At 42.3% G+C, this 12748-nt stretch overlaps 1 protein-coding gene and 1 long non-coding RNA gene across 2 annotated transcripts in view; one reads left to right on the forward strand and one right to left on the reverse strand.

Moving 5' to 3' along the window:
* RPS23 (ribosomal protein S23) overlaps nt 1–12748 on the reverse strand; it is a 415955-nt gene that overhangs the window by 337537 nt on the left and 65670 nt on the right. The window lies entirely within an intron of this gene.
* LOC140134303 (uncharacterized) overlaps nt 7229–12748 on the forward strand; it is a 32388-nt gene continuing 26868 nt past the window's right edge. Inside the window, exon 1 of the long non-coding RNA XR_011856179.1 lies at nt 7229–7839. This is a non-coding gene — a long non-coding RNA (uncharacterized lncRNA). The remainder of the gene's footprint in view (nt 7840–12748) is intronic.

A 12748-nucleotide genomic window follows, 5' to 3' on the forward strand; every position in this document is an offset into this window, starting at 1 on the left:
GGCGCCAAGCCAAGTCCCAAAACTTCAAGGGGATCCTGATGGAATTCAACAAACTCAAACCCACCCCCAGATCCCGACTTGGGCAATCCCTGAGGGCCAGAGGCTTCTGGAAATGGGTCAACAGAACCCTCTTGTCAAGGATTTTCCTCGACATGGTCCTGATCTCCCACATTCCCAGACCCCACCGGCGAATCACCTTCAGAACCGGGGTAGCGTAAGCCGGAAGCCATGTGGTGTGCGAAGATCCTTCACTTGCCCTCCTGTCTCCCATTCCTGGAAGAAAGGCCGAAACCATCCCCTGCAGGAGTATACCCACGGAGGAGCCCTCTCTTTCCAGAGGTTTGCTACATTGATCCTAAGAAAGGTATTCACTAGGAACACCACAGGGTTGACCATACACAACCCTCCTTGTCTCCTCGTGCGGTAAGTAACCTCCCGCTTGATTAGGTTCAGCCTATTCCCCCATAACAGCTGGAAGAACAGACTGTAGACCCGAGTCCAGAGGGGTTCTGGCAACATGCACACACTGCCCAGATATATCAGCAATGGGAGCAGGTAGGTTTTGATCAGATTAACCCTTTCTTTGAGGGTCAAAGACCAACCCTTCCACTGGTCCACCCTCTGAGCGGCGATCTTAAGCCTGCCGTCCCAGTTTTGCATGGGGTAATCCCCCTGGCCGAATTCGATGCCGAGAACTTTGGCAGAGTCCTGGGGCCCTGGAAGAGTGTCCGGGAGATCAAAGCCTGGACCTCCCTCTCCCAGCCAGAGACTCTCACACTTATCCCAGTTGATTGTGGACCCAGAAGCCTCTGAGTAGCGGTCAACCTCTGACATCACCCATTGCGCCTCCTAAGGAATGGGTCGATCGAGAACACGTACAGTTGCGGGTTCAGAGGACAACCCTGGCGAACACCAGACCCGACCTCAAAAGAGCGGCCAATCCAACCGTTCACAAGCAGGAAACTCTCTGCCCCTGCGTACAAAACCTTTAGCCAATTGACAAACTCCCCCGGCAGGCCATACCTCAGAAGGACAGACCAGAGGTACTCGTGGTTAACCCGATCAAACGCTTTTGCCTGATCCAAGGACAGAAAGTACCCCTTCCAGATACCAGCCCTGCCCTGCTCCACTGCCTCCCGGACACAAAGCACAGCACTAAATGTACTGCGGCCTGGAACAGAGCAGTGCTGGGTCCCCGAAAGGAGCCGGGGTGCAAACTGCACCAGCCGATTAAACAGCAACCTTTCTGTCCGTATTGAGAAGCGCTATGGGACGCCAGTTCTCAATACGAGATCGGTCCTTACCCTTTGACAGGATGATCAGGGCAGACCTCCTCATTGACTTCGGCAGAGCGCCCGAGGAAAGACACTCATTGAATACCTCAGTCAAGAGGGGAACCAAGGCGTCCTTAAAGGTCTTATAAAACTCAGATGTTAAGCCATCCGGACCTGGCGATTTCTTGAGGGCGAGCCCTTCAATCGCCCGGCTGACTTCCTCTTCCCTGATCATCTCTGTCAAAACATCAAGAGAAGGGTGTACTCCTGGCTCAGGGACAGTTTCAGCCAGGAAAGCCGACATCACATCCCGATCTAGATCCTTCCTGCCCAAGAGGTGCGAGTAGAAGGATCTGACGACCTCCAGAATCCCTGATCTGGACCTTTTCAGGGATCCCGTACTGTCAACCAGTCCTGTGACAACTTTACCATTCACTGACATCTTGCAGTTTCTGTAAGGGTCGGGCGAGCGGTATTTCCCGTAATCCCTCTCAAAAACCAAAGATGCGTGTCTATCGTACTGACACCTCTTCAGCAAGGATTTCACTCTGGAGATGTCCTCACGACTACCTCCAGTCGAGACGAGATGCTCGAGTTTCCTCCTCAGGCCCTGATACAGGCGGTACCTGTCCAGGCTCCTGAGGCTCGAGAGCTGGCGGAAGAATCTCGCCACCCTTTTCTTGAGCATCTCCCACCACTCTGACTTACTGCTACAAAGGCCCAGCAATGGTACCTGGCTCTGAAGAAAGTCCTCAAAGGATTGTCTGATCTCCGCTTCCTCCAGGAGAGACGAATTGAGCTTCCAGTAGCCTCTTCCCATCCGGGGGGTCTCTGTAACATTCAGAGAAAACAAAATTAGACAGTGGTCGGAGAACTCCACCTCAACAACGGACACTGCTGAAGAGATGGCTTCCTCCTTTAAATAAAACCTGTCTATTCTAGACCTGCAGCTACCCCTATAATAGGTGAACCATACTACTTCCCCCTATTAACAAGAATATAACTACTATAATACTGCCCCCTATGTACAGGAATATAACTACTATAATACTGCCCCCTATGTACAAGAATATAACTACTATAATACTGCCCCCTATGTACAGGAATATATCTACTATAATACTGCCCCCTATGTACAGGAATATAACTACTATAATACTGCCCCCTATGTACAGGAATATAACTACTATAATACTACCCCCTATGTACAGGAATATAACTACTATAATACTGCCCCCTATGTACAAGAATATAACTACTATAATACTACCCCCTATGTACAGGAATATAACTACTATAATACTACCCCCTATGTACAAGAATATAACTACTATAATACTACCCCCTATGTACAGGAATATAACTACTATAATACTGCCCCCTATGTACAAGAATATAACTACTATAATACTGCCCCCTATGTACAAGAATATATCTACTATAATACTGCCCCCTATGTACAAGAATATATCTACTATAATACTGCCCCCTATGTACAAGAATATAACTACTATAATACTGCCCCCTATGTACAGGAATATAACTACTATAATACTGTCCCCTATGTACAAGAATATAACTACTATAATACTGCCCCCTATGTACAAGAATATAACTACTATAATACTGCCCCCTATGTACAAGAATATATCTACTATAATACTGCCCCCTATGTACAAGAATATATCTACTATAATACTGCCCCCTATGTACAAGAATATAACTACTATAATACTGCCCCTATGTACAAGAATATAACTATTATAATACTGCCCCCTATGTACAGGAATATAACTACTATAATAGTGCCCCCCATGTACAAGAATATAACTACTATAATACTGCCCCCTATGTACAAGAATATAACTACTATAATACTGCCCCCTATGTACAAGAATATAACTACTATAATACTGCCCCCTATGTACAAGAATATAACTACTATAATACTGCCCCCTATGTACAAGAATATAACTACTATAATACTGCCCCCTATGTACAAGAATATAACTACTATAATACTGCCCCCTATGTACAAGAATATAACTACTATAATACTGCCCACTATGTACAGGAATATAACTACTATAATACTGCCCCCTATGTACAGGAATATAACTACTATAATACTGCCCCCTATGTACAAGAATATATCTACTGTAATACTGCCCCCTATGTACAGGAATATAACTACTATAATACTGCCCCTATGTACAAGAATATAACTACTATAATACTGCCCCCTATGTACAGGAATATAACTACTATAATTCAATATATAGCACAAGAAAAAATGTTTGAAGATCAGCTCACCCCTATGATGGTCCTCATTCGGCCTAAGAACGACAGGTTGCACAGGAGCCTAGGTCCAATCCGGACTATGGACCGCCACTCGGGCAAATGAAGAACTGAAGAGAACGTAGGTTGTGGGCTCCAGCAACAGGAAAGTATTTGACTCCGTTTTTCATATATAAAAAATCCAAAATAGGTTTATTTCAACATCATTAAAAACTTGCGGAGTGCAAGGGAGACAGGCATGGATACACCAAAGACGTGACACATAGACAGAGCTTGCGGTAACGCGTTTCGGACTGTAGCCAACTAGTCCTTACTCATACCTAGCTCAGGTAATCTGTTGCAGGTTTAAATAACACCTCGTGGTGAACCTGGAACAGGTTTCCGGTGATGTCACCGCCAACGCCCCTTCCACGGACGTAGGATAAACCTTTAGTGTATCCATGCCTGTCTCCCTTGCACTCCGCAAGTTTTTAATGATGTTGAAATAAACCTATTTTGGATTTTTTATATATGAAAAACGGAGTCAAATACTTTCCTGTTGCTGGAGCCCACAACCTACGTTCTCTTCAGTTCTTCATAACTACTATAATACTACCCCCTATGTCCAGGAATATAACTACTATAATACTGCCCCCTATGTACAAGAATATAACTACTATAATACTACCCCTATGTACAAGAATATAACTACTATAATACTGCCCCCTATGTACAGGAATATAACTACTATAATACTGCCCCTATGTACAAGAATATAACTACTATAATACTGCCCCCTATGTACAGGAATATAACTACTATAATACTGCCCCCTATGTACAAGAATATAACTACTATAATACTGCTCCCTATGTACAGGAATATAACTACTATAATACTGCCCCCTATGTACAGGAATATAACTACTATAATACTGCCCCCTATGTACAAGAATATAACTTCTATAATACTACCCCTATGTACAAGAATATAACTACTATAATACTGCCCCCTATGTACAGGAATATAACTACTATAATACTGCCCCCTATGTACAAGAATATAACTACTATAATACTGCCCCCTATGTACAGGAATATAACTACTATAATACTGCCCCCTATGTACAAGAATATAACTACTATAATACTACCCCTATGTACAAGAATATAACTACTATAATACTACCCCTATGTACAAGAATATAACTACTATAATACTACCCCTATGTACAAGAATATAACTTCTATAATACTACCCCTATGTACAAGAATATAACTACTATAATACTACCCCTATGTACAAGAATATAACTACTATAATACTGCCCCCTATGTACAAGAATATATCTACTATAATACTGCCCCCTATGTACAAGAATATATCTACTATAATACTGCCCCCTATGTACAGGAATAGAACTACTATAATACTGCCCCTATGTACAAGAATATAACTACTATAATACTGCCCCCTACGTACAAGAATATAACTACTATAATACTGCCCCCTATGTACAAGAATAGAACTACTATAATACTGCCCCTATGTACAAGAATATAACTACTATAATACTGCCCCCTATGTACAAGAATATAACTACTATAATACTGCCCCCTATGTACAAGAATATAACTACTATAATAGTGCCCCCCATGTACAAGAATATAACTACTATAATAGTGCCCCCTATGTACAGGAATATAACTACTATAATAGTGCCCCCCATGTACAAGAATATAACTACTATAATACTGCCCCCCATGTACAAGAATATAACTACTATAATACTGCCCCCTATGTACAGGAATATAACTACTATATTACTGCCCCCTATGTACAGGAATATAACTACTATAATACTGCCCCCTATGTACAGGAATATAACTACTATAATACTGCCCCCTATGTACAGGAATATAACTACTATAATACTGCCCCCTATGTACAGGAATATAACTACTATAATACTGCCCCCTATGTACAGGAATATAACTACTATAATACTGCCCCCTATGTATAAGAATATAACTACTATAATACTGCCCTTATGTACAAGAATATCACTACTATAATACTGCCCTTATGTACAAGAATATCACTACTATAATACTGCCCCTCTGTACAAGAATATAACTACTATAATACTGCCCCCTATGTACAAGAATATAACTACTATAATACTGCCTCCTATGTACAAGAATATAACTACTATAATACTGCCCCCTATGTACAAGAATATAACTACTATAATACTGCCCCCTATGTACAGGAATATAACTACTATTATACTGCCCCCTATGTACAAGAATATAACTACTATAATACTGCCCCCTATGTACAAGAATATAACTACTATAATACTGCCTCCTATGTACAAGAATATAACTACTATAATACTGCCCCCTATGTACAGGAATATACCTACTATAATACTGCCCCCTATGTACAGGAATATAACTACTATAATACTGCCCCCTATGTATAAGAATATAACTACTATAATACTGCCTCCTATGTACAGGAATATAACTACTATAATACTGCCCCCTATGTACAAGAATATAACTACTATAATACTGCCCCCTATGTACAAGAATATAACTACTATAATACTGCCCCCTATGTACAGGAATGTAACTACTATAATACTGCCCCCTATGTACAGGAATATAACTACTATAATACTGCCCCCTATGTACAGGAATATAACTACTATAATACTGCCCCCTATGTACAGGAATATAACTACTATAATACTGCCCCCTATGTACAGGAATATAACTACTATAATACTGCCCCCTATGTACAGGAATATAACTACTATAATACTGCCCCCTATGTATAAGAATATAACTACTATAATACTGCCCCTCTGTACAAGAATATAACTACTATAATACTGCCCCCTATGTACAAGAATATAACTACTATAATACTGCCTCCTATGTACAAGAATATAACTACTATAATACTGCCCCCTATGTACAAGAATATAACTACTATAATACTGCCCCCTATGTACAGGAATATAACTACTATAATACTGCCCCCTATGTACAAGAATATAACTACTATAATACTGCCCCCTATGTACAAGAATATAACTACTATAATACTGCCCCCTATGTACAGGAATGTAACTACTATAATACTGCCCCCTATGTACAGGAATATAACTACTATAATACTGCCCCCTATGTACAGGAATATAACTACTATAATACTGCCCCCTATGTACAGGAATATAACTACTATAATACTGCCCCCTATGTACAGGAATATAACTACTATAATACTGCCCCCTATGTACAGGAATATAACTACTATAATACTGCCCCCTATGTATAAGAATATAACTACTATAATACTGCCCCTCTGTACAAGAATATAACTACTATAATACTGCCCCCTATGTACAAGAATATAACTACTATAATACTGCCTCCTATGTACAAGAATATAACTACTATAATACTGCCCCCTATGTACAAGAATATAACTACTATAATACTGCCCCCTATGTACAGGAATATAACTACTATAATACTGCCCCCTATGTACAGGAATATAACTACTATAATACCGCCCCCTATGTACAAGAATATAACTACTATAATACTGCCCCCTATGTACAAGAATATAACTACTATAATACTGCCCCCTATGTACAAGAATATAAATGCTATAATACGGCCTCTATGTTCAGTTGCTATAATAATGTATTATATATTTGTGGAGATGTTTTTGTATCCATTATAATTTAGAATCTGTTATATATTGGCTGATGGATCTATATAATGCAGCAGATGAAATAGAAGGTGATGTCTTTGTCCTCCTGGTCTTGTGTTGGAGTGACGGTATTATGGCGTCTCTGTCCTTGTAGTAGATGCTGTAGGCAGATGGTACAATTATTACCTCTTCTCCGGTATAATGTGCGCTGGGCACTGATATGTCGGTTCTGTGTGTATGGGGGCGGAAGCTTAATGTCAGTCTATTATCCGGTCGCCAGCGATGAGGAGGATTAACAGAAGGAACTTTCATCTTGGAGTTGATAAGTGGTGGACGGTCTCTTGCCTCGTGCGCCATTGCTCCCACCGCATTGATCTATCAGTCAATACTCCGCCCTCACACTGCAATCTAGAGTCCTCCATAAATGGAAAACAAACATCATTGTTACTAATTAACCAACTTGTGTCATTCCTGGAATGGAGGACGAGGTCCACAAGAGGTTTGGAAGATGTTCTATGAGATTGGATCAGGGGACGTTCTTTGCGTCATGTGAGAGGTAAGAATAATCCTGTAGGACAGAGCCCACAGCTACGTGAGGAAAACGTTCCATCTCAGCGGATAGTGTTGAACTTTTCTCTTGTAGACCAGTAGGATAGTGTTCTCTCTCTCTCTCTCTCTCGTAGACCAGTATGATAGTGTTCTCTCTCTCTTTCTCTCTCATAGACCAGTATGATAGTGTTCTCTCTCTCTTTCTCTCTCATAGACCAGTATGATAGTGTTCTCTCTCTCTCTCTCTCTCATAGACCAGTATGATAGTGTTCTCTCTCTTTCTCTTGTAGACCAGTAGGATAGTGTTCTCTCTCTCTCTCTCTCGTAGACCAGTAGGATAGTGTTCTCTCTCTCTCTCTCTCTCATAGACCAGTAGGATAATGTTCTCTCTCTCTTTCTCCTATAGACCAGTAGGATAGTGTTCTCTCTCTCTCTCGTAGACCAGTAGGATAGTGTTCTCTCTCTCTCTCGTAGACCAGTAGGATAGTGTTCTCTCTCTCTCTCTCTCTATCTCGTAGACCTGTAGGATAGTGTTCTCTCTCTCTCATAGACCAGTAGGATAGTGTTCTCTCTCTCTCGTAGACCAGTAGGAAAGTGTTCTCTCTCTCTCGTAGAGCAGTAGGATAGTGTTCTCTCTCTCTCTCTCTCTCTCTCATAAACCAGTAGGATAATGTTCTCTCTCTCTTTCTCTTGTAGACCAGTAGGATAGTGTTCTCTCTCTCTTGTAGACCAGTAGGGTAGTGTTCTCTCTCTTGTAGACCAGTAGGATAGTGTTCTCTCTCTCTCGTAGACCAGTAGGATAGTGTTCTCTCTCTCTCGTAGACCAGTAGGATAGTGTTCTCTCTCTCTCATAGACCAGTAGGATAGTGTTCTCTCTCTCTCATAGACCAGTAGGATAATGTTCTCTCTCTCTTTCTCTTGTAGACCAGTAGGATAGTGTTCTCTCTCTCTCTCGTAGACCAGTAGGATAGTGTTCTCTCTCTCTCTCGTAGACCAGTAGGATAGTGTTCTCTCTCTCGTAGACCAGTAGGATAGTGTTCTCTCTCTCTCTCTTGTAGAGTAGTAGGATAGTGTTCTCTCTCTCTCACTTGTAGACTAGTAGGATAGTGCTCTCTCTCTTTCTTGTAGACCAGTAGGATAATGTTCTCTCTCTCTCTCATAGACCAGTAGGATAGTGTTCTCTCTCTCTCTCTCGTAGACCAGTAGGATAGTGTTCTCTCTCTCTCTCTCTCTCTATCTCGTAGACCTGTAGGATAGTGTTCTCTCTCTATCATAGACCAGTAGGATAGTGTTCTCTCTCTCTCTCTCGTAGACCAGTAGGATAGTGTTCTCTCTCTCTCTCTCTCTCTATCTCGTAGACCTGTAGGATAGTGTTCTCTCTCTCTCATAGACCAGTAGGATAGTGTTCTCTCTCTCTCGTAGAGCAGTAGGATAGTGTTCTCTCTCTCTCTCTCTCTCTCATAAACCAGTAGGATAATGTTCTCTCTCTCTTTCTCTTGTAGACCAGTAGGATAGTGTTCTCTCTCTCTTGTAGACCAGTAGGGTAGTGTTCTCTCTCTTGTAGACCAGTAGGATAGTGTTCTCTCTCTCTCGTAGACCAGTAGGATAGTGTTCTCTCTCTCTCGTAGACCAGTAGGATAGTGTTCTCTCTCTCTCGTAGACCAGTAGGATAGTGTTCTCTCTCTCTCATAGACCAGTAGGATAATGTTCTCTCTCTCTCATAGACCAGTAGGATAATGTTCTCTCTCTCTTTCTCTTGTAGACCAGTAGGATAGTGTTCTCTCTCTCTCGTAGACCAGTAGGATAGTGTTCTCTCTCTCTCTCGTAGACCAGTAGGATAGTGTTCTCTCTCTCGTAGACCAGTAGGATAGTGTTCTCTCTCTCTCTCTTGTAGAGTAGTAGGATAGTGTTCTCTCTCTCTCACTTGTAGACTAGTAGGATAGTGCTCTCTCTCTTTCTTGTAGACCAGTAGGATAGTGTTCTCTCTCTCTCTCTCATAGACCAGTAGGATAGTGTTCTCTCTCTCTCTCTCGTAGACCAGTAGGATAGTGTTCTCTCTCTCTCTCGTAGACCAGTAGTATAGTGTTCTCTCTCTCTCTCTCTCTCTCTCGTAGACCAGTAGGATAGTGTTCTCTCTCTCTCTCATAGACCAGTAGGATAAGGTTCTCTCTCTCTTTCTCTTGTAGACCAGTAGGATAGTGTTCTCTCTCTCTCTCGTAGACGAGTAGGATAGTGTTCTCTCTCTCGTAGACCAGTAGGACAGTGTTCTCTCTCTCTCTCTCTTTCTTGTAGACCAGTAGGATAGTGTTCTCTCTCTCTCTCTGGTAGACCAGTAGGATAGTGTTCTCTCTCTCTCTCTTGTAGAACAGTAGGATAATGTTCTCTCTCTCTCCCATAGACCAGTAGGATAGTGTTCTCTCTCTCTCTCTCTTGTAGAGTAGTAGGATAGTGTTCTCGCTCTCTTTCTCTCGTAGACCAGTAGGATAGTGTTCTCTCTCTCCCTCCCTCTTGTAGACAAGTAGGATAGTGTTCTCTCTCGTAGACCAGTAGGATAGTGTTCTCTCTCTCTCTCTCTCTCTCTCGTAGACAAGAAGGATAGTGTTCACTCTCTCGTAGACCAGTAGGATAGTGTTCTCTCTCTCTCTCGTAGACAAGTAGGATAGTGTTCTCTCTCTCGTAGACAAGTAGGATAGTGTTCTCTCTCTCGTGGACCAGTAGGATAGTGTTCTCTCTCTCACTCACAGACCAGTAGGATAATGTTCTCGCTCTCTCTCTCTCGTAGACCAGTAGGATAGTGTTCTCTCTCTCTCTCTCTTGTAGACCAGTATGATAGTGTTCTCTCTCTCTCTCTCTTGTAGACCAGTAGGATAGTGTGCTCTCTCTCTCTTGTAGACCAGTAGGATAGTGTTCTCTCTCTCTCTTGTAGACCAGTCGGATAGTGTTCTCTCTCTCTCTCTCGTAGACAAGTAGGATAGTGTTCTCTCTCTCTCTCGTAGACCAGTAGGATAGTGTTCTCTCTCTCGTAGACCAGTAGGATAGTGTTCTCTCTCTCTCTCGTAGACCAGTAGGATAGTGTTCTCTCGTTCTCCCTCTTGTAGACCAGTAGGATAGTATTCTCTCGTTCTCCCTCTTGTAGACCAGTAGGATAGTGTTCTCTCTCTCTGTTGTAGACAAGTAGGATAGTGTTCTCTCTCTCGTAGACCAGTAGGATAGTGTTCTCTCTCTCTCTCTCTCTCTCTCGTAGACAAGTAGGATAGTGTTCTCTCTCTCGTAGACCAGTAGTATAGTGTTCTCTCTCTCTCTCGTAGACAAGTAGGATAGTGTTCTCTCTCTTGTAGACCAGTAGGATAGTGTTCTCTCTCTTGTAGACCAGTAGGATAGTGTTCTCTCTCTCTCTCGTAGACCAGTAGGATTGTGTTCTCTCTCTCTCTGTGGTAGACCGTTAGGATAGTGTTCTCTCTATCTCTCTCGTAGACCAGTAGTATAGTGTTCTTGCTCTCTCTCTTGTAGACCAGTAGGATAGTGTTCTCTCTCTCGTAGACCAGAAGGATAGTGTTCTCTCCCTCTCTTGTAGAGCAGTAAGATAGTGTTCTCTCTCTCTCTTTCTCTCTCTCTCATAGACCTGTAGGATAGTGTTCTCTCTCTCTCTTGTAGAGTATTAGGATAGTGTTCTCGCTCCCTCTCTCTCGTAGACCAGTAGGATAGTATTCTCTTTCTCTCTTGTAGAGTAGGAGGATAGTGTTCTCGCTCCCTCTCTCTCGTAGAGCAGTAGGATAGTGTTCTCTCTCTCTCCCTTTCTCTCTTGTAGACCAGTAGGATAATGTTCTCTCTCTCTCTCGTAGACCAGTAGGATAGTGTTCTCTCTCTCTCTCGTAGACCAGTAGGATAGTGTTCTCTTTCTATCTGTGGTAGACCAGTAAGATAGTGTTCTCTTACTCTCTCTCTCTCTCGTAGACCAGCAGTATAGTGTTCTCGCTCTCTCTCTTGTAGACCAGTAGGATAATGTTCTCTCTCTCGTAGACCAGAAGGATAGTGTTCTCTCTCTCTCTTGTAGAGCAGTAAGATAATGTTCTCTCTCTCTCTCTCTCTCTCGTAGACCAGAAGGATAGTGTTCTCGCTCTCTCTCTTGTAGAGCAGTAAGATAGTGTTCTCTCTTTCTCTCTCTCTCTCTCGTAGACCTGTAGGATAGAGTTCTCGCTCTCTCTCTTGTAGACCAGAAGGATAGTGTTTTCTCTCTTGTAGACCAGAAGGATAGTGTTCTCTCTCTCTCTCTTGTAGAGCAGTAAGATAGTGTTCTCTCTCTCTCTCTCTCTCCCTCTCTCTCGTAGACCAGTAGGATAGTGTTCTCTTTCTCTCTTGTAGAGCAGTAGGATAGTGTTCTCTCTCTCTCCCTTTCTCTCTTGTAGACCAGTAGGATAGTATTCTCGCTGTCTCTCTTATAGACCAGTAGGATAATGTTCTCTCTCTCGTAGACCAGTAGGATAGTGTTATCGCTCTCTCTCTCTCTCTCTCTCTCTCGTAGACCAGAAGGATAGTGTTCTCGCTCTCTCTCTTGTAGAGCAGTAAGATATTGTTCTCTCTCTCTCTCTCTCGTAGACCTGTAGGATAGTGTTCTCGCTCTCTCTCTTGTAGACCAGAAGGATAGTGTTTTCTCTCTTGTAGACCAGAAGTATAGTGTTCTCTCTCTCTCTCTTGTAGAGCAGTAAGATAGTGTTCTCTCTCTCTCTCTCTCTCCCTCTCTCTCGTAGACCAGTAGGATAGTGTTCTCTTTCTCTCTTGTAGAGCAGTAGGATAGTGTTCTCTCTCTCTCCCTTTCTCTCTTGTAGACCAGTAGGATAGTATTCTCGCTGTCTCTCTTATAGACCAGTAGGATAATGTTCTCTCTCTCGTAGACCAGTAGGATAGTGTTATCGCTC

This window comes from Engystomops pustulosus, chromosome 5 (genome assembly GCF_040894005.1).
Source record: "Engystomops pustulosus chromosome 5, aEngPut4.maternal, whole genome shotgun sequence".
In the NCBI taxonomy this organism is placed as follows: Eukaryota; Metazoa; Chordata; class Amphibia; order Anura; family Leptodactylidae; genus Engystomops; species Engystomops pustulosus.